This window comes from Hyperolius riggenbachi, chromosome 1 (genome assembly GCF_040937935.1).
Source record: "Hyperolius riggenbachi isolate aHypRig1 chromosome 1, aHypRig1.pri, whole genome shotgun sequence".
Classification (NCBI taxonomy): Eukaryota; Metazoa; Chordata; class Amphibia; order Anura; family Hyperoliidae; genus Hyperolius; species Hyperolius riggenbachi.
In genome coordinates, this window is record NC_090646.1 from 28,679,236 (window position 1) to 28,702,390 (window position 23,155).

Sequence of the window (23,155 nt, forward strand, 5' to 3'; positions counted from 1 at the left end):
GTACTCCAGTCGATCTAAGGGGAGTGCTTTTGCAGCCACGGCATACCAAGGATCACTGTGGAAGTAGCCATCTTGAGAACAAAGAACTGTATCTGTTCTTTATGCAGTGTCCCCACCTGACATAACAATACAGGAGTCTGTGAAAGGGGTTGTTTCCCCTGCAGTGGTGAATCGTCCACTGCAGTAATGAAAATTTGATGACCCAAGGAAACAAGGGGAAAACCAAACTTAACAGCAAAATCATAGTCAATAAAATTGGCTGCGGAACCCGAGTCTATAAAGGCCTGGGTAGACAAGACTTGATCTTCCCAGGTAATAGAGCACAGGAGCAGTAACCGATTTTCTATTAGAGGTAACACAGGTTCGCCTAGGGTAGTACCTCCAGCTACACCTAAGCGATAGTTTTCCGCCTTCTTGGGACAATTTTGTACCATATGACCTTTCTCAGCACAGTATAGGCAGAGTCTCTCAGTGCGTCTCCTATTTTTCTTTACCTCAGACAATTTAGATTGTCCGATTTGCATCGGCTCATCCTGGGGAAGAGAAGGAGTTGTAGCAGAAAATGTGATGGGGGTGGATCTTACTGGTGCTCTACCTCGAGTTTGCCTTTGATAGCAAACTCGACGATCTATCTTTACAGCTAAAGAGATCGCATCATCCACAGATTTGGGTTCTGGGTGACTCAACATAAGATCGGCAACAGCGTCAGAAAATCCTGATAAAAAAAAAATCTAATAGGGCAAACTGTCCCCATCTGGCTGACACCGCCCACCTTCTAAATTCTGCAGCATATGTTTCAACAGTATTATGCCCTTGTCTGAGAGTTTTTAACTTCCTCTCTGCAGTCACTGCTAAATCTGGATCGTCATATATAACTGCCATAGTTTTAAAAAATTCTTGAACCGGGTTGAAAGCCTCATGGCCAGTGGGGAGACTGTAGGCCCATGTCTGTGAATCTCCAGATAATAACGTCTGAAGAGGCAGGGCTTAACTCAAAATAGGAAAGGCAACGATTTTTAAAATTCCAGAAATCAGACCTATGCCCTGAAAACCTTTCAGGGAGAGGTGTCCGGGGCTCCATAACTACAGGGGATGGCACTAGTGCATTGGGTGTTCGTAGGGTGCACACCATCTCAGACAGCTGGTCAATCTGTGTATGTTGGGTGTTTACCGTAGTGGTCAAATTGTTGACGGCCGTTGTCAGGAGTTCGACCTGACTGCACAGTGTCTCCATAGACATTTTTTTGGTCTGCTGTTCTGTAACAATTGGTGTCAGCAAATACAGATGTCTGATTATTGAGTGATCTGCAGTATCACCAATAATCCAGACACTATACCTGATTATGTGGTGATCTGCAGAATCACCAATAATGCAAGTATAGCAACCAACAGGAGAGATACTAATGTGTAGTGCTTGGTGCAACAGTAGTACTAGATAGATATAGTGTACCTCACCAGAGGAGCTGGTGGGTACTATCAGTACAGGAGTCCTCACCAGAGAGCAGGCTCTCTGGTGGGGAGGAGAGGTAAGACAGGCAAGGTCGGCAGCAGACAGGTAATAACAGAACAAAATCAGAAGGCAATAGGAAGGAGGTAATACAGGCAAAGTCGGCAGCAGGATCAGATGGGCAGAAGTACAGAGTCAGTAAACGAGAGAGAGGTCAGAAGTAAGCCAGAGTCATACACAGATTATCAATAGCGAGTAATATAAACAATAATAAATCCTATCTAGTGTGAAATCCCTGGTTTCCTCCCGGATCAAAGCACACCGGATCTATCTAAGGTCTGAGAGCTAACACGAAGTATTTGCAACAGCAGACGAGTTGCGAGTGAAGCCGAGAGGCTTAAGAAGCGGTGGAGACCCCATGGGCACGCCCACTACTCTCAGCCAATAAGGAGCGGCGAGCGTCTCATCTGACGTCGGCCAACCAGCCGGTCAGCTGACGCGACTCCTCCCTGCATAAAGGTCCGGTCTGTGCGCGCGCTGACAAACCCAAATGAGCGGCTGACAAACCCCTCCTTGGCGTGCTAGACGCCGGAGGCACGGGAGACACACTGGGCAGCGGAATGGAGGCAGCAGCGGCGACGGCCAGGTTGCACGCAGCTGCCTCCTCAACGCTTGTTACAGGGTTACTCTAGAGTCCGACCTGGACAGGAACTGCCACTTACATACCTTATTTTTAACTTTTTCAGGCAGAGAAAGAAAAAAAGGAACACAGCCTAATTATTTGTGTACTAGGCACTGTACATACACATGTCTATCTCATCATGTCACATGTCACCTCGGTTGTCCTTTAATGTATTTACTGTATTTTTTCTTTTTCTTACCTTTAAAATTTACCTGAAAACAAAGCAAAACAAAACAAAACAAAAAAAACAAGATACAGATCATTTAGGTGTAACACGTAGTGATAAAATGATTGGCGAATGAATGGGAGGAGCGTGATATGTGAAAACTTCTGTGGTTTTTAAGGGGAAAACCTTGGTTGTTAACACATTACACAATTTAAGAAGAAATAAGCGGAACCAACATTTAATGTGACCACACGCAGCTAATCTTGTGAGATCTGACAAGAATGCCAGAAACATCTGATCTGCATGCTTATTAAGGGTCTATTACTAAAAGTATTAGAGGCAGAGGATTGGCAGGAGAGCCATGCAACTGGTATTGCTTAAAAGGAAATTAATATGGCAGCCTCCATATCCCTCTCACTTCAGGTTCCCTTTAAATGAGGCCCCAATTAATAATGCTGTGTACTTTAGGAGGTGTATTGCCTGATCAAATGGAGTATAATATAAGTTATTTTAACCTTTTCCGGACATAGCTATCTGAAACCTACACCCTGTTTCTGGCAGCTTAACCACTTGAGGACCACAGTCTTTCTACCACTGAAGGACCAGGGCCTTTTTTTTCCATTCAGACCACTGCAGCTTTCACTGTTTATTGCTCAGTCATACAACCTACCACCTAAATGAATTTTCCCTCCTTTTCTTGTCACTAATACAGCTTTCTTTTAGTGCTATTTGATTGCTGCTGTGATTTTTAGTTTTTATTATATTCATCAAAAAGACATGAATTTTGTCAAAAAATGATTTTTTTTTTACTTTCTGTGCTGACATTTTTCAAATAAAGTAAAATTTCTATATACATTTCTGTCCAAATTTATTCTGCTACATGTCTTTGATAAAAAAAATCCATTCAGTGTGTATTTATTGGTTTGGGTAAAAGTTATAGTGTTTACAAACTATGGTGCCAAAAGTGAATTTTCCCATTTTGAAGCATCTCTGACTTTTCTGAACACCTGTCATGTTTCATGAGGTGCTAGAATTCCAGGATAGTATAAATACCCCCCAAATGACCCCATTTTGGAAAGAAGACATCCCAAAGTATTCAGTGAGAGGCATGGTGAGTTCATAGAAGATTTTATTTTTTGTCACAAGTTAGCGGAAAATTACATTTTGAAACAAAAATAAAACAAAGAAAAAAAAAGTTTCCATTTCTGCGATCTTGTGACAAAAAAAAAGAAATCTGCCACAGACTCACCATGCCCCTCACTGAATACCTTGGGGTGTCTACTTTCCAAAATGGGGTCATTTGTGGGGTGTGTTTACTGTCCTGGCATTTTGGGGGGTGCTAAATTGTAAGCACCCCTGTAAAGCCTAAAGGTGCTCATAGGACGTTGGGCCTCTTAGCGCACCTAGGCTGTAAAAAGGGGTCACACATCTGGTATCGCCGTACTCAGGAGAAGTAGTATAGTGTGTTTTGGGGTGTATTTTTACACATACCCATGCTGGGTGGGAGAAATATCTCTGTAAATTAGATTTTTTTTATTTTTTTTACACACAATTGTCCATTTAAAGAGAGATTTCTCCCACCCAGCATGGGCATGTGTAAAAATACACCCCAAAACACGTTATACTACTTCTCCTGAGTACAGCAATACCACATGTGTAACACTTTTTTGTAGCCTAGGTGCGCTAAGGGGCCCAACATCCTATGAGTACCTTTAGGATTTCACAGGTCATTTTGAAGCATTTGGGTCTAGACTACTCCTCACGCTTTAGGGCCCCTAAAATGCCAGGGCAGTATAGAAACCCCACAAATCACCCCATTTTAGAAAGAAGATACTCATAGGATATTGGGCCCCTTAGCGCACCTAGGCTGCAAAAAAAGTGTCACACATGTGGAATCACCGTACTCAGGAGAAGTAGTATAATGTTTTTTGTGGTGTATTTTTACATATACCCATGCTGGGTGGGAGAAATATCTCTGTAAATTACAATTTTTTTATTTTTTTTACACACAATTGTCCATTTACAGAGATATTTCTCCCACCCAGCATGGGTATGTGTAAAAATACACCCCAAAACACATTATACTACTTCTCCTGAGTATGGCAATACCACATGTGTGGCACTTTTTTGCCGCCTAGGTGCGCTAAGGAGCCCAAAGTCCAATGAGTACCTTTAGGATTTCACAGGTCATTTTGAAGCATTTGGTTTCAAGACTACTCCTTACTCTTTAGGGCCCCTAAAATGCCAGGGCAGTATTGGAACCCGACAAGTGACCCCATTTTAGAAAGAGGACACCCCAAGGTATTCCATTAGGAGTATGGTGAGTTCATAGAAGATTTTATTTTTTGTCACAAGTTAGCGGAAATTGATTTTTATTGTTTTTTTTTTTCACAAAGTGTCATTTTCCACTAACTTGTGACAAAAAATAAAATCTTTTATGAACTCATCATACACCTAACGGAATACCTTGGGGTGTCTTCTTTCTAAAATGGGGTCACTTGGTGGGGTTCCTATACTGCCCTGGCGTTTTAGGGGCCCAAAACCGTGAGGAGTAGTCTGGAAACCAAATGCCTCAAAATGCCTGTTCAGGGGTATAAGCATCTGCAAATTTTGATGACAGGTGGTCTATGAGGGGCTGAATTTTGTGGAACCGGTCATAAGCAGGGTGGCCTCTTAGATGACAGGTTGTATTGGCACTGAAGTGCAGGAAGCGCAGGATGTTCTCAAATCGTGACCTGGACATGGCAGCAGAGAACATGGGCATGTGATGTATTGGGTGCATAGACCAATAAGACCGCAATACATTATTTTTGACTAGACCCATGTTAAGGAGAAGGCCCCAAAAATTGTTACGTTTGGAAACTTGGAGTGGATTCACCCGCAAAGGCTGAGCATGGTAGCTTCTTGGATTGGCGGTTGCGTATTGTGTGGCATAACGGTTGTTCTCAGCGACAATTAAGTCGTAGAGACCAGCAGTGATCAGAAAAAAAATTCTGTCACTGCGGTGGGGCGGGTGAGGCTTTGGGCGGGTGATCAGAAGCCTGCAGGTGGCAGATTAGGGCCTGATCTGATGGATAGGAGTGCTAGGGGGTGACAGGAGGTGATTGATGGGTGTCCAGGGGGTGATTAGAGGGGAGAATAGATGCAATCAATGCACTGGGGAGGTCATCGGAAGGGGGTCTGAGGGGGATCTGAGGGTTTGGCCGAGTGATCAGGAGCCCACACGGGGCAAATTAGGGCCTGATCTGATGGGTAGGTGAGCTAGGGGGTGACAGGTGGTGACAGGAGGTGATTGATACCCATCAGATCAGACCCTAATCTGCCCCTTGCGGGCACCCAATCACCCGCCTACACGCTCAGATTGCCCTTAGACCCCCATTATCAATTTGCCAGTGCAATATTTACATCTGTGCTTCCCTGTAATAACCCACTGATCACCTGTCAATCACCCATCAATCACCCCCTGTCACTGCCACCCATCAATCACCCCCTGTCATTGCCACCCATCAATCAGCCCCTAACCTCCCCCTTGCGGGCAATCTGATCACCCACCCACACTAATAGATCGCCCGCAGATCCGACATCAGATCACCACCCAAGCGCAGTGTTTACATCTATTCTCTCCTCTAAACACCCACTAATTACCCATCAATCACCCCCTATCACCACCTGTCACTGTTACCCATCAGATCAGACCCTAATCTGCCTCTTGCGGGCACCCAATCACCCGCCTACACGCTCAGATTGCCCTTAGACCCCCCCTTATCAATTCACCAGTGCAATATTTACATCTGTTCTCCCCTGTAATAACCCACTGATTACCTGTCAATCACCTGTCAATCACCTATCAATCACCCCCTGTCACTGCCACCCATCAATCACCCCCTGTCACTGCCACCCATCAATCAGCCCCTAATCTGCCCCTAGCGGGCAATCTGATCACCCACCCACACCAATAGATCGCCCGCAGATCCGACGTCCGATCACCTCCCAAGTGCAGTGTTTACATCTGTTCTCTACCCTAAACACCCACTAATTACCCATCAATCACCCCCTGTCACTGCTACCTATCAGATTAGACCCCTATCTGCCCCTAGGGAACTCACCCGCCCACACCCTTAGAACGCCCTCAGACCCCAGCCCTGATCACCTCGCCAGTGCATTGCTTGCATCTATTCCCCCCTCTAATCACACCTTGAGACACCCATCAATCACCTCCTGTCACCCCCTAGCACACCTACCCATCAGATCAGGCCCTAATTTGCCCCGTGTGGGCTCCTAATCACTCGGCCAAACCCTCAGATCCCCCTCAGACCCCCTTCCGATCACCTCCCCAGTGCATTGATTGCATCTATTTTCCCCCCTAACCACCCCCTGAGACACCCTCAATCACCTCCTGTCACCCCCCTAGCACTCCTATCCATCAGATCAGGCCCAATACAACCTGTCATCTAAAAGGCCACCCTTCTTATGACCGGTTCCACAAAATTCGCCCCCTCATAGACCACCTGTCATCAAAATTTGCAGATGCTTATACCCCTGAACAGTCATTTTGAGACATTTGGTTTCCAGACTACTCACGGTTTTAGGCCCGTAAAATGCCAGAGCGGTATAGGAACCCCACAAGTGACCCCATTTTAGAAAAAAAGACACCCCAAGGTATTCTGTTAGGTGTATGACGAGTTCATAGAATTTATTTTTTGTCAAAAGTTAGCGGAAATTGATTTTTATTGTTTTTTTTTTCACAAAGTGTCATTTTTCACTAACTTGTGACAAAAAATAAAATCTTCTATGAACTCGCCATACACCTAACGGAATACCTTGGGGTGTCTTCTTTCTAAAATGGGGTCACTTGTGGGGTTCCTATACTGCCCTGGCATTTTAGCGGCCCTAAACCGTGAGGAGTAGTCTAGAAAACAAATGCCTCAAAATGACCTGTGAATAGGACGTTGGGCCCCTTAGCGCTCCTAGGCTGCAAAAAAGTGTCACACATGTGGTACCGCCGTACTCAGGAGAAGTAGTATAATGTGTTTTGGGGTGTATTTTTACACATACCCATGCTGGGTGGGAGAAATATCTCTGTAAATGGACAATTGTGTGTAAAAAAAATAAAACAATTGTCATTTACAGAGATATTTCTCCCACCCAGCATGGGTATGTGTAAAAATACACCCCAAAACACATTATACTACTTCTCCTGAGTACGGCGGTACCACATGTGTGGCACTTTTTTACACCCTAAGTACGCTAAGGGGCCCAAAGTCCAATGAGTACCTTTAGGATTTCACAGGTCGTTTTGCAACATTTGGTTTCAAGACTACTCCTCACGGTTTAGGGCCCCTAAAATGCCAGGGCAGTATAGGAACCCCACAAATGACACCATTCTAGAAAGAAGACACCCAAAGGTATTCCGTTAGGAGTATGGTGAGTTCATAGAAGATTTTATTTTTTGTCACAAGTTAGCGGAAAATGACACTTTGTGAAAAAAACAATTAAAATCAATTTCCGCTAACTTGTGATAAAAAAATAAAAACTTCTATGAACTCACTATACTCCTAACGGAATACCTTGGGGTGTCTTCTTTCTAAAATGAGGTCATTAGTGGTGTTCCTATACTGCCCTGGCATTTTAGGGGCCCTAAACCGTGAGGAGTAGTCTTGAAACAAAAATGACCTGTGAAATCCTAAAGGTACTCATTGGACTTTGGGCCCCTTATCGCAGTTAGGGTGCAAAAAAGTGCCACACATGTGGTATCGCCGTACTCGGGAGAAGTAGTATAATGTGTTTTGGGGTGTATTTTTACACATACCCATGCTGGGTGGGAGAAATACCTCTGTAAATGACAATCTTTTGATTTTTTTTTTACACACAATTGTCCATTTACAGAGAGATTTCTCCCACCCAGCATGGGTATGTGTAAAAATACACCCCAAAACACATTATACTACTTCTCCTGAGTACGGCAATACCACATGTGTGGCACTTTTTTGCACCCTAACTGCGCTAAGGGGCCCAAAGTCCAATGAGCACCTTTAGGCTTTACAGGGGTGCTTACAATTTAGCACCCCCCAAAATGTCAGGACAGTAAACACACCCCAAAAATGACGCCAAGTAGACACTTCAAGGTATTCAGAGAGGAGCATAGTGAGTCCGTGGCAGGTTTTATTTTTTTTTGTCGCAAGTTAGAAGAAATGGAAACTTTTTTTTTTTTTTTTTTTGTGTCACAAAGTGTCATTTTCCGCTTACTTGTGACAAAAAATAATATCTTCTATGAACTCACTATGCCTCTCAGTGAATACTTTGGGATGTCTTCTTTCCAAAATGGGGTCATTTGGGGGGTATTTATACTATCCTGGAATTCTAGCCCCTCATGAAACATGACAGGTGGTCAGAAAAGGCAGAGATGCTGGAAAATGGGAAAATTCACTTTTTGCACCATAGTTTGTAAACGCTATAACTTTTACCCAAACCAATAAATATAGGCTGAATGGGTTTTTTTTAATCAAAAACATGTTTGTCCACATTTTTCGCGCTGCATGTATACAGAAATTTTACTTTATTTGAAAAATGTCAGCACAGAAAGTTAAAAAAATAATTTTTTTGCCAAAATTCATGTCTTTTTTGATGAATATAATAAAAAGTAAAAATCGCAGGAGCAATCAAATAGCACCAAAAGAAAGCTTTATTAGTGACAAGAAAAGGAGCCAAAATTCATTTAGGTGGTAGGTTGTATGAGCGAGCAATAAACCGTGAAAGCTGCAGTGGTCTGAATGGAAAAAAAGTGGCCGGTCCTTAAGGGGGGTAAAGCCCTAGGTCCTCAAGTGGTTAAGCTGGAGTCCTAAATACTACACTATATATAGGGCTCCTGGGATCTCTGTGTTTGTTTTTTCTCAGAAGGTCCTATGGACTCCTCCAGACATCCTGCAGCTAATTATTTTTTTTTTTCATACTTTGACAGTCACAGATTATGGGGATGTCTTACAAACCTAAACGTTTACTGTTTGCACCCACCTTTATTCTGCACGTGTCCAAAATCCACAGTGAAAGTGAATGCACACCTTACATAGTTACATAGTTATTTTGGTTGAAAAAAGACATACGTCCATCGAGTTCAACCAGTATAAAGTACAACACCAGCCTGCTCCCTCACATATCCCTGTTGATCCAGAGGAAGGCGAAAAAACCCTTACAAGGCATGGTCCAATTAGCCCCTAAAGGGAAAAATTCCTTCCCGACTCCAGATGGCAATCAGATAAAATCCCTGGATCAACATCATTAGGCATTACCTAGTAATTGTAGCCATGGATGTCTTTCAACGCAAGGAAAGCATCTAAGCCCCCTTTAAATGCAGGTATAGAGTTTGCCATAACGACTTCCTGTGGCAATGCATTCCACATCTTAATCACTCTAACTGTAAAGAACCCTTTCCTAAATAAATGGCTAAAACGTTTTTCCTCCATGCGCAGATCATGTCCTCTAGTCCTTTGAGAAGGCCTAGGGACAAAAAGCTCATCCGCCAAGGTATTATATTGCCCTCTGATGTATTTATACATGTTAATTAGATCCCCTCTAAGGCGTCTTTTCTCTAGACTAAATAAACCCAGTTTATCTAACCTCTCTCGATAAGTGAGACCTTCCATCCCACGCATCAATTTTGTTGCTCGTCTCTGCACCTGCTCTAAAACTGCAATATCTTTTTTGTAATGTGGTGCCCAGAACTGAATTCCATATTCCAGATGTGGCCTTACTAGAGAGTTAAACAGGGGCAATATTATGCTAGCATCTCGAGTTTTTATTTCCCTTTTAATGCATCCCAAAATTTTGTTAGCTTTAGCTGCAGCTGCTTGGCATTGAGTACGATTATTTAACTTGTTGTCAATGAGTACTCCTAAGTCCTTCTCCAAGTTTGATGTCCCCAACTGTATCCCATTTATTTTGTATGGTGCTAGACCATTAGTACGTCCAAAATGCATGACCTTACATTTGTCAACATTGAATTTCATCTGCCATGTATGTGCCCATATAGCCATCCTATCCAGATCCTGTTGCAATATGACACTATCTTCCTGAGAGTTGATGATTCTGCACAATTTTGTATCATCTGCAAAAATAGCAACATTGCTCACTACTGCATCTACTAGGTCATTAATAAATAAATTGAAGAGCACTGGACCCAGAACAGACCCCTGTGGGACCCCACTGCTAACAGTCTCCCATTTTGAGTACGATCCATTGACCACAACTCTTTGTTTTCTGTCCATTAGCCAGTTCCCTATCCATGAACACAGACTCTTCCCCAGTCCTTGCATCCTCAACTTTTGCACCAGACTTTTGTGGGGAACAGTGTCGAAGGCCTTTGCAAAGTCCAAGTATATCACATCTACAGCATTCCCAATATCCATATTAGCATTCACTACCTCATAAAAGCTGAGCATGTTAGTCAAACAGGACCTGTCTTTAGTAAACCCATGTTGATGCTGAGAAATAAGATTATTTTCTACTATGAAGTCATGTATAGTATCTCTTAGTAACCCCTCAAATAGTTTGCATACAACTGATGTTAAGCTTACAGGTCTATAATTTCCTGGATCAGATTTTTTGCCCTTCTTAAATAATGGGAAAACGTGGGCTGTACGCCAATCCACTGGGACTCTGCCAGTTGCAAGAGAGTCACAAAAGATAAGATAAAGGGGTTTATCTATAACTGAACTTAATTCCCTTAGGACCCGAGGATGCATGCCATCCGGGCCAGGTGCCTTGTCTATTTTTAATTTATTTAGTCTTGCCTTCACTTCTTCCTGCGTTAAGTATTTAATGTTACAGTTAGAAGATTGAGACTCTTCCACCTCTGTAGTTTGCAACAGTGCTGTTTCTTTTGTGAAGACAGAAGCAAAGAAAGCATTTAATAACTCTGCCTTACCTTGGTCATCCACCATTGAGTTCCCACCCTCATCCTTTAGGAGTCCTATACAGTCAACCTTTCTTTTTTTAGAGTTAATGTACTTGTAAAACTTTTTTGGGTTAGATTTGATATCCTTAGCGATTTGTTTTTCAGCTTCAATCTTTGCCTGCCTAATTTCTTTTTTACAATTTTTATTGCACTCCTTATAATTGCTTAGTGCATCCTCGGTCCCCTCCTGTTTTAAGACCTTATAGGCATTCTTTTTCCTCTTCATTTTATCTTTAACCTTTCTATTCATCCATAGAGGCCTTTTTTTATTCCTAGACATTTTGTTTCCATATGGGATATACATACTACAGTATTGATTGAGTATAAGTTTAAAAGCTTGCCATTTCCCTTCAGTGTCTTCCCCTTGTAGTACATTATCCCAGTTCACCAAACTTAGTGCCTGCCTAATTTGAGTGAACTTTGCTTTTCTAAAATTCATAGTTTTAGTGGTCCCGCTGCCCCGTGGCCTATCAGTCACCAGATCAAACGTTATCATGTTGTGATCACTATTTCCCAAATGTTCTTGAACCTGCACATTTGATACATTATCTGGTCTATTAGAAATGATCAGATCCAGTAACGCATTCCCCCTAGTTGGTTCCGTTACCATTTGAGTCAAGTAATTGTCCTGTAGTGCTGCCAGAAATCTGCTGCTTTTACCAGAATGGGTAGCCTCAATACTCCAGTCAATGTCTGGAAAGTTGAAGTCGCCCATAATTATGACCTCATTTTTACCTGCAGCTTTTTCAATCTGCTGTAGTAATCGCAGTTCTGCAGCTTCATTAATAAGAGGTGGCCTGTAGCATACCCCAATAAGCAATTGGCAACTTTTATTTCCACCATGAATATTTACCCAAACGGACTCTACATCTTCGCAATCTTCCTCCATCTCATCGTTGAGGACAGCTGTAAGAGAATTCTTAACAAAGAGACAAACCCCTCCACCTTTTTTCCCTGTTCTATCCCTCCTAAACACATTGTATCCTTTTAAATTAGCTATCCAGTCGTGGCTTTCATCCATCCATGTCTCGGTTATTCCCACAATGTCATAGCCTTTGTCATTCAGAATGAACTCTAGTTCGTCTATTTTATTTGCAAGGCTCCGAGCATTGGTTACCATGCACTTTATATTTTTACCACCACATTTACCAATTTTGTTTACATGAAATGGGCTACTTGAATTTTTACCAACCTCCTTAATCTTTCCACTGTCCCCACCCCCCTCTCCACCCTCCATAATGATAGGTTCCCACTGTCTTTTTACCTCATCTTGTCTACGTATTGAGACTTTATCCTCCCGCCTCCCCCCAGATCCTAGTTTAAAATCTCCTCCAACCGTTTAGCCATCTTCTCCCCCAATGCAGCTGCACCCTCCCCATTAAGGTGCAGCCCATCCCTGCTGTAGAACCTGTAGCCGACTGCAAAGTCTGCCCAGTTCTCCAGGAACCCAAACCCTTCCTTCCTACACCAATTTCTCAGCCACTTATTTAACTCCCTAAGCTCCCTCTGTCTCTCAGATGTAGCACGTGGCACTGGCAGTATTTCAGAAAACACCACCTTGGAGGTCCTTGCTTTAAGTTTATCTCCAAGTACCTGAAAATCATTTTTGAGGACCTTCCATCTCCCACTAACTTTGTCATTGGTGCCAATGTGTACCATGACAGCCGGGTCTTCCCCAGCCCCACCCAGTAATCTGTCAATTCTTTCCGCTACATGCCGAACCCGAGCACCCGGGAGGCAACAGACTGTACGGCATTCGCGGTTTCTTCGACAGATTACCCTATCTGTGCGCCTAATAATTGAATCCCCTACCACCAGTACCTGTCTAGCCTTAGCTGCACTCCTATTCCCTTTCTCGTTACAGCAGTCTGCCCCTTGGTTGCTAAGGAGCACATCCTGCTGCAGCATTGCTACTCCTGAATCATCCTCCCCAATATTACGCAAACAAGCATACTTATTAGTGAGGGACAACTCGGGACTAGCCTCCCTGCCACTTTTTCCCCTACCCCTTCTAACTGTGACCCAACTAGCGGCTGCCTCTGCTTCTTGGTCCGGCTGTACTCCACCCTCCTCATCTTCAACGGTTCCATCCAGTGTCTGGATCGTGAGATCCAAGCTCTTCTCCATGTTGTGTATGCTTCTCAGTGTTGCGAGATGCTTATTTAGCTCTGCGACTTCCGCCTCTAACTGAGCAACACGCACACACCCAGGGCAACAGTAAACACCCTCAATCCGCTGATCAAGGCATGCATACATGCTGCAGGATGTACACTGTACAGCATTGTCCAACATGATGACTATTGTGTGGGGAAATGTTATTTAAAGTAAACTGTGGCGGTAAAAGATGAAACGGGAGATTGAGTGTAGCTGGGGAGGAGGAAAGGGAGAGTAAGTAAAGTTGGGGAGTGAGGGGAGGAGAAGGGTGGGGAGGGGGGGGGAGGGGGCGGGAGGGGGGAGGAGGGGAGGAGGAGGGGCGGGAGGGGTGGAGGAGTGGAGGTGGAGTGAGTGAAGTTGGGGTGGAGTCGTCAAAATTTAAAGACTACACCACAACGTGCCTAGCACATTCTAACCAATGCAAAAAACCGCAATATTGATTGAAGGTTTTTTTTTTTTTTTTAGTCCTTACCTACTTCCTCTCACCACTCTCTTTGTGCCTGTGTTGTAACGCCTGTTTTTAACGCCTATGCCACTTGTGTCGCAGCCACTTAGTGAGCAAGCCACAGACTGAGCAAGCTCAGTACTGAGTCCTGAAGCTGACCAAATACCTCCTGTTGCAGCTAGTCCCTCCCCCTAGCCAATTGCCTGCTGCAAAACAAACCAGAGGGAAAAGAAAAAAAAATTGTACTTTTAAAAAACTGACACTTGCTGCTTAATATCAGATGAACCACACAGACAATCCACCAGATATTGCAGCAGCAAAAAACAATATACAAACAGCAATGTAATATAATTAGTGCTCACAATTCCCAGCAGTGAAGTGAAGCAGCCCTCCACCAAGCTTAGAGGTTTGGCCTACACTTCCTGTTTAATTTGAAACACCTTGAAAGCACCTTGAAAGCACTTTGTGTCATAAATGTGTGCCCATACACACTGATGTTTATACACGAGGCACATGATATAGTTCAACTTTATTTCCCTAATTCAGGTCCCGTATTCCCGATGCACTACCAGATGTCCTCCTGGATACAGAAAAATTCCTGGTGGAGGTATCCACATCTGCTGCTATAACTGTGCTCCATGCTCAACCGGAGAGTTCTCCAAAGAACAAGGTTAATTTGTTAATACTAACAAACAAGTCTAATAACAACAATAATAAAGGTTAATGCAAATAATAATTATTATTTTTATTATTATTACTATTTTATTGATTACAAACTAAACATGTAGGGCTTATGCAGCTCTTCATCAAGGACAAGATAGTCCTGACACATCTTGTTTGACCAAAGACACCGTATTTGAACTATGATGATGTCAAAAAAATCCTGTATACTAAACAAAGGCTGTAAGTATACATGGACACACTAAGCCCCAGTCCAGTGGCCACACTAAGCTGCTTCCCCAAACTGCACCACCTACACTAAGCCAACACCCACAACAGAAATGTCACTGCAACTCGAAGCCTGTGCCCACACCAAGCTGCCACCCACAATGCAAAATAAAGGCTGTAAGTATGCATAGATGCACCTGAACCTGCACACAATATTCTTTTGAGAATGAGGGGTTTATGCACCTGTGTGCACAATTCTTCTGAAAATCAGGCACTAATTACTAAGATTAGATGTAACCCAACATTTTATAGGTTGAGTTCTGGATATTTGTTCTTGCCTATGGCTTATTTACCCTGTGAGGATTTGGGTATAATCTGATTGACACCCTGCAACACCCATTTTACTAGGATCTATAATCTTCCAGTTTCTACTGCTCACTATATAGGGTATGTCTTTTCCTTGTACATCTCTGCTGAAATGTACAAATTATCTAAAGAAGAAAAGAACTCCAAAATTCCGATATGTTACTAAATATTTTACATTAAAAAAAATGGCATCAACATTGACACCTGGCAATGAAACAATAGGAAAGATGCTGGTTGTCAATAGCCATTCTCAAAATGAAATTATAAACACACTAGCTGATGGCCCGGCATTGCCCGGGTATGTATTTGACTGGTTTTAGCTCCACCTACTTTTTCTATACCTAACACACAATTACTCAGTAACTCAATGACCTAGTTTGTGAGCTTTGTGGTCTTTGGCATCAATAAATTACATTGAAATGAAACAAATCTGATAGGATATTTGTGGCCCCATCCCCTTTTCTGAATTTGAACCACAGTCACCCAATGACCTGTTGTGCCATTAACAGTGCAAGAATGGCAGCAATTAAATATTACCCTTAAAAATCAATAGGTGAATTTTGTACACTCCACCCACCCAATATTAATCCCAGTCACCCAGTAACCAACTGTGCAAAGTTTGAGAACCCTACCATTAACAGTGTAAGAATGGCTGCAGTTTACATTTTACCAGTGAAATTTGTATTTGTCTCCACCCACTGATGACCCGTCATTGCCTCAATGACCAAGTTTGTGAGCTTTGCTCTCTTTGGCTTGAATAATTTGCATTGAAATGTAACAAATCTGATTGGCTATTTTTGGCTCCACCCTTTTTTCTGATTTTGAATCCCAGTCATTCATTCACCAACTGTACCAGGTTTGAGGTTTGTGCAATTAACCACTTCCCAACTGAGGGGTTTTACCCCTTCAGCATCCGAGCAATTTTCTCCTTTCAGCGCTCCTTACATTCATTCGCCTATAACTTTATCATTACTTATCGCAATGAAATGAACTATATCTTGTTTTTTTCGCCACCAATTAGGCTTTCTTTAGGTGGGACATTATGCCAAGAATAATTTTATTCTAAATGTGTTTTAATGGGAAAATAGGAAAACATATGGGAAAAAAAACATTATTTTTCAGTTTTCGGCCATTATAGTTTTTAAATAATGCATGCTACTGTAATTAAAACCCATGAAATGTATTTGCCCTTTTGTCCCGGTTATAAAACCATTTAAATTATGTCCCTATCACAATGTTTGGCGCCAATATTTTATTTGGAAATAAAGGTGCATTTTTTTCAGTTTTGCGTCCATCCCTAGTTACAAGCCCATAGTTTATAAAGTAACAGTGTTGTACCCTCCTGATATAAATATTTAAAAAGTTCAGTCCCTAAGGTAACTATTTATGTATTTTTTTTAATTGTAAATTTTTTATTTTTTTTTTAATTACAAAAAAAAAAAAAATGGGGAGTGTGGGAGGTAATGAGTTAATTTTTTGTGTATAAGTAATGTATGTGTGTGTGAAAAATAGTTTAGGGTGTAGTTTACTATTTGGCCACAAGATGGCAACAGTTTAATGCGACCTCCAAGCTTCCTTCCGGAAGCTTGGAGGAAGTACAAAGAGGCTGGTATTTTTTTTTTTTTTTTACAATGATCGAGCTGCTTAGCGAAAGCAGCAGATCATTGCGGGGGCAGAGATCAACGAACGGGAATGTATTTTCCCGTTCATTGATCTCCGGGCGAGCGGGCAGTGGCGTGCACGATCGCGGGAGTGCGAGCGGGAGAGCGGACATCGGCGGTAGCGGCGAGGGGTACGTATATCTACGCTCCGGGCGGGGAAGTGAAGTCCAAAGGAGCGTAGATATACTGTACGGCGGCGGGGAACCAGTTAACAGTGCAAGAATGACAGCAATGAAATATTCCCCTTGAAATCAAAATGTGGATTTTGATTGGCTTTTGTAGGCTCCACCCACTTTTCTGAATATCAATCCCGGTCACCCTGTGACCAACTTTGCAAAGTTTGAGAACCCTACTATTAACAGTGTAAGAATGGCTGCAGTTTACATTTTACCAGTGAAATTTGCATTTGTCTCTTCCCACTTTTTGGTTATGGGAAATAAAAGTATCCTATACTTTATTCCAGGTAGTGTACTATGTGTGTGCCAAATTTCATTCAAATCCGTTCAGTCATTTTTGCTTGATCGAGTAATAAACATCCAAACATCCAAACATTCGAACTTTCCCATTTATAATATTAGTAGGATACATAGCACTTCCTGTGTACTGTTCCCAGTACACAGGTATAAAGTGGGGAGCATCTAGTGGCAAAATATTAAAAATGCATCTACATACATTAAAATAAATATAAACAAATGAATAAATGTCCCATTAATTAACCCCCACACCCCCACCCATGGTTTTCAAAATAAAACTCTTGCAAAAACAAAAACAAAAAAATGGCATTGAAAAAAAACTCAAATAGTTACCTTAGGGACTCAAATTTTGAATGTGTATGTGATGAGGGTATAGAGGGTATATTGCTGTTATTTTTGCAAATAAGGACTTGTAATTAGTGATACAGCATTATCGAACACAAAAATAAAAAATGACCTTTATTTCCAAATAAAATACTGTATTGTCGTCATACATTGTACTAGGGACATAATTTAAATGTTGTAATTACCAGGACGAATGGTCAAATAAAATGTGTGGAGATTTTAACCACAGCATCAGGTTTCATTTTAAAACTATAATGGCTTAAATCTGAGAAATAATGTTTTTCTTCCCATTTTGTCTTATAAATTCCATTAAAATGCATATAGAATAAAATAATTCTTAGCAAAAAGTACCACCCAAAGAAAGCCTAATTGGTGGCAAAAAAACATAAGATATAGATCATGTCCGTGTGATAAGTAGTGATAAAGTAGACAGTGTTACAGAGGCGCCAGAAGTATAAAATTAGATAAAATGCGTAAAAAATAGGGTGGTAATAAGTGGACTACCTCCCTAATGCAGACACAAGGAAATGTCGGGTTTTCGACAAAAAAACATTTTATTTATATACTCCAATAATTTACAACACGTTTCGTGGGCTCAACCCACTTCATCAGGCTATGAACAGGAGTAAAAGGAAGTAAACACTGTAGGACAGAAGAAACAAAGCCACTAAATATTCTGTTACAATATGTTCATACAGTAGTTCTCTCATTTTTTTTAAAATATATATATATGTAAGGATCATTTCAATAATACATTCATTTTTAGTGTGTATAAACATATATCTATATATAATAGGAGGTAGATATTAATCTGTGAATATGTTCCATAATAATGGGACTTGGTGAGGTAAAGAGATGGATAATTCAACTTCATATATAGCAACCTAGTGCCGGCAAAAAATGAGGATAAAAAGTGATAACCAGTAATCAAAAGTGAAAAGTTTGGTGGGGTGAATACATGGTATGATAAAGGGATGAGATTCTTACCTTGTGAACAGCTTCAGTCAGCTTAGCGCCTCTGTGCTGTGCTGCCGTACTGCTGTTCTTTATATAGTCTAGCTAATAGATTAATTGGTGCTGGTTAGCTAATTGGGCGTGCGTTCCAGCTGTGTGTAATAGAGCAGCGCCTGTAGGTTGTTATGTGAGCAGGCGTCGCGTCCTATGACATCATGCGCCTGCGTGGTGCTAGAGAGAAATCCGGCCTGTTGTGGGCAGTGTCGGCTGGGCTGATGCGTCTTGAGCTGGTTCGCGCCTGCGCTCAAGAACGCGGAAATAGTGCCGTCGCCATTTTTGTATAGACTATACTTTGTATTTTGTAACACCTGTAGTGTTCAAGTGGTTAACCACTCTGCGCCTAACACACAATGGTGGCTGTAGAGTGGCTTCCTCATTCCTCGACTACATCTCGCTCCAGCGTACGTTCTCTGCTGTAAACAAAGCAGGCCTCGGTGATCAAACAACTTCAAACAACAAAACAAAATTTAACAAAAATAAAAAGGAAATAAATATGTGTACAGAGCTGTGATCTAGTGCAGCGCTGTGCAGAGGACAGTCCTGTCACTTAACTGTCCCTCCAAACAGCTCACAATGTAATCCTTATCATAGGCTGATGCCTATGTACGTGCATTGTAGTGTATGTATCGCAGTCTAGGGCGAATTGTGGGAGGGGGGGAATACAAAAAATCACAGCAGCAATTAGAAACCACCAAAAGAAAGCTCTATTAGTGGGAAGAAAAAGAGGTAACATTCATTTGGGTGCTAAGTTGTATGACTGAGCAATAAACCATTAAAGTTGCGGAAATGTAAAAAATGGCCCAGTCACTAGGGGGGTATAAACCTGTGGCCCTTTAAGCGGTTAAAGTGCCGACCGCACCATGCCGACTGGTGTGAATGTGGCGGCAGCCCCAGGACCGCTCAATGCCAATTGGTGTGAAGTCCTGGGGCGGTGTTGTGCAGGAGATTGTGCATGGAGATCGTGCCCGCATCTCCGCTTGAATGATGGAGCTCCGCTCCGCCATTATTCTCCCGCTAGGAGACTGTTAGACGGCAAAACTGCAGTCTATTTACTATGTACAGTGCTGCAATCTACGACAGCTCTGTACTGGGGACAGCCATGTGACACGGCGCTCCCCCTGGGAGTCACAGAGCGCGATTAGCTCTCATAGGCTGATGTCTATGAGAACCGATCGCTAGGATTTGCTGGCGGGAGGAAGGAGGGAAGGGTTAATACATAAATAGTAAAATTTATAAAAAATATATATGTATATTAAAAAAATAAACAAACACTCTAACAGCGATCAGAGCCCACCAACAGAAAGCTCTGTTGGTGAGCAGAAAAGGGGGGGGGGGAATCACTTGTGCGCAGAGTTGTACGGCCCTGCAGCGAGCCCTTAAGGCTGCAGTGGCCTAATTTGTAAAAAATAGACTGGTCACTAGGGGGGTGTAAGCCTACGGTCCTGAAGTGATTAAAGTGGGCTAGATTACTTTCTGATAACCATCTATCTCTGTGCTTCTTGTTGCCTTCGGAGTCCCTCCCATTCCCTGTCCTTCTGTGTATTTGACTAGCTCTCAAAATTGTTATTACTGTATTTATACTTAGCTGACAATAAAGGTGCATTTTTAAGGTACAGAGCCTCACTTTTCTCCATGGTACACATACAGTTAGGCCAGAGAATTGAGAAACTGGGCACCACATATATATCTAACTATGTTTCCCCACCCATCTCAATGGAGGGGCTATTTTTCAATACTCTATTTACATCCTCCTCCTCCTCTACATCTCTTTCCTTTTCTTCCTTACAAAATCCCTTACCATCTCTACTCAGAATAAGGAAAATCCCAGAATTACAGCTTATCCCTCTTTTACCACACCTTCCTTCCACACCTTACCTTCATCACTACAGTGGTGCTCGGATACCTCTTTTTGATACAGTGGCTTGCAAAAGTATTCGGCCCCCTTGAAGTTTTCCACATTTTTTAAATTACTGCCACAAACATGAATCAATTTTATTGGAATTCCACATGAAAGGCCAGTACAAAGTGGTGTACACGTGAGAAGTGGAACGAAAATCACACATGATTCCATACATTTTTTACAAATAAATAACTACAAAGTGGGGTGTGCATAATTATTCAACCCCCCCTGAGTCAATACTTTGTAGAACCACCTTTTGCTGCAATTACAGCTGCCAGTCTTTTAGGGTATGTCTCTACCAGCTTTGCACATCTAGAGACTGAAATCCTTGCCCATTCTTCTTTGCAAAACAGCTCCAGCTCAGTCAGATTAGATGGACAGCGTTTGTGAACAGCAGTTTTCAGATCTTGCCACAGATTGTCGACTGGATTTAGATCTGGACTTCGACTGGGCCATTCTAACACATGGATATGTTTTGTTTTAAACCATTCCATTGTTGCCCTGGCTTTACGTTTAGGGTCATAGTCCTGCTGGAAGGTGAACCTCCGCCCCAGTCTCAAGTCTTTTGCAGACTCCAAGAGGTTTTCTTCCAAGTTTGCCCTGTATTTGGCTCCATCCATCTTCCCATCAACTCTGACCAGCTTCCCTGTCCCTGCTGAAGAGATGCACCCCCCGAGCATGATGCTGCCACCACCATATTTGACAGTGGGGATGATGTGTTCAGAGTGATGTGCAGTGTTAGTTTTCCACAACACATAGCGTTTGGCATTTTGGCCAAAAAGTTCGATTTTGGTCTCATCTGACCAAAGCACCTTCTTCCACATGTTTGCTGTGTCCCCCACATGGCTTGTGGCAAACTGCAAACGGGACTTCTTATGCTTTTCTGTTAACAGTGGCTTTCTTCTTGCCACTCTTCCATAAAGGCCAACTTTGTGCAGTGCACGACTAATAGTTGTCCTATAGACAGATTCCCCCACCTGAGCTGTAGATCTCTGCAGCTCGTCCAGAGTCACCATGGGCCTCTTGACTGCATTTCTGATCAGCGCTCTCCTTGTTCGGCCTGTGAGTTTAGGTGGACGGCCTTGTTTTGGTAGGTTTAAAGTTGTGCCATACTCCTTCCATCTCTGAATGATTGCTTGCACAGTGCTCCGTGGGATGTTCAAGGCCTTGGAAATCTTTTTTGTAGCCTAAGCCTGCTTTAAATTTCTCAATAACTTGATCCCTGACCTGTCTTGGACCTGTCTTGTGTGTTCTTTGGACTTCAAGGTTTTGTGCTCCCAATATTCTCTTAGACAACCTCTGAGGCCGTCACAGAGCAGCTGTATTTGTACTGACATTAGATTACACACAGGTGCACTATATTTAGTCATTAGCACTCATCAGGCAATGTCTATGGGCAACTGACTGCACTCAGATCAAAGGGGGCTGAATAATTACGCACACCCCACTTTGCAGTAATTTATTTGTAAAAAAATGTTTCGAATCATGTATGATTTTCGTTCCACTGCTCACGTGTATACCACTTTGTATTGGTCTTTCACGTGGAATTCCAATAAAATTGATTCATGTTTGTGGCAGTAATATGACAAAATGTGGAAAACTTCAAGGGGGCCAAATATTTTTGCAAACCACTGTATCTGGGTTGTTCCAGATCCAGATAGTAAAAAATCTGGATAAATCCAGATATCTGGATTCAAACCGAAACGGCTGTAAATTAACATCAGAAGGTTCCAGACAGCGGTCGTGCAGCCCACATTGTGTCTAAAGCCCAACTGGGACATCACAGTTTTCAGCCCAGATATCTAAAAAAATGAAAGTTTTTTTTTTCTTCAACAAAATACAGCTATTGTAGTGGTGTAATAGCTGGTGACAGTGGCAGACTGGCAGCAGAAGATTTGTTCTGTGTGCTGGGTAGAGATCTCTGTTGTAGAGCTGGTGGAGGCCTGCTCATCCACCATCAGCTCCATCACAGGCTCGGCGTCTTTCTCCTCCAATGTGCGCCGATGACCCTGCTGGAAAATGGCCTCTACACGCTGCTGCACCTCTGCAATGTGACTCCCCCTAACAGCTGGGCGCCCAGTGCGTCCACGGCCAGTGGCTAGCGGCGGAATGGACACTGACACCGACGGTGGTGGCAATGCTTCTCCTCTTGCCCTTGCTTTTCATGATGCCCCTCCCTGAGCTGCCAGTGCCAGCAGACATAGTACAACTTTATATGTGTCCAAATGATGTCATGGACTTGTACTTTATTCAGATCAGTAGTACTAGTAGATAGTATCAGTAGTAGAACTTCAACTAACAGAGTGACAGAAGAGTAGCACACACTGACACACTAACTGTCTGTCTATCTGTCACACTGTAACAGCACTGCAATTAAAGTAAGCTAACTCAATACAAATTAACTATATATAACTGGTAGTAGTAGACTAGTTGTAGTAGTACTAGTAGAACTTCAACTGACGGAGTGACAGAAGCACACACTAACTGTATCTGTCACACACTGATTGACTCTAACAGCAGCACTGCAGTAACTATCTGTAGCAAATGAAGCTAACACAGTAGTAGTACTCTCTCTAACAACTAACTACACACAATATAAGACTAGTAGTATAGTAATCTAATCCCTAATAACCTACAAGCTATACTGTAGCTAAGGCTGGCAGC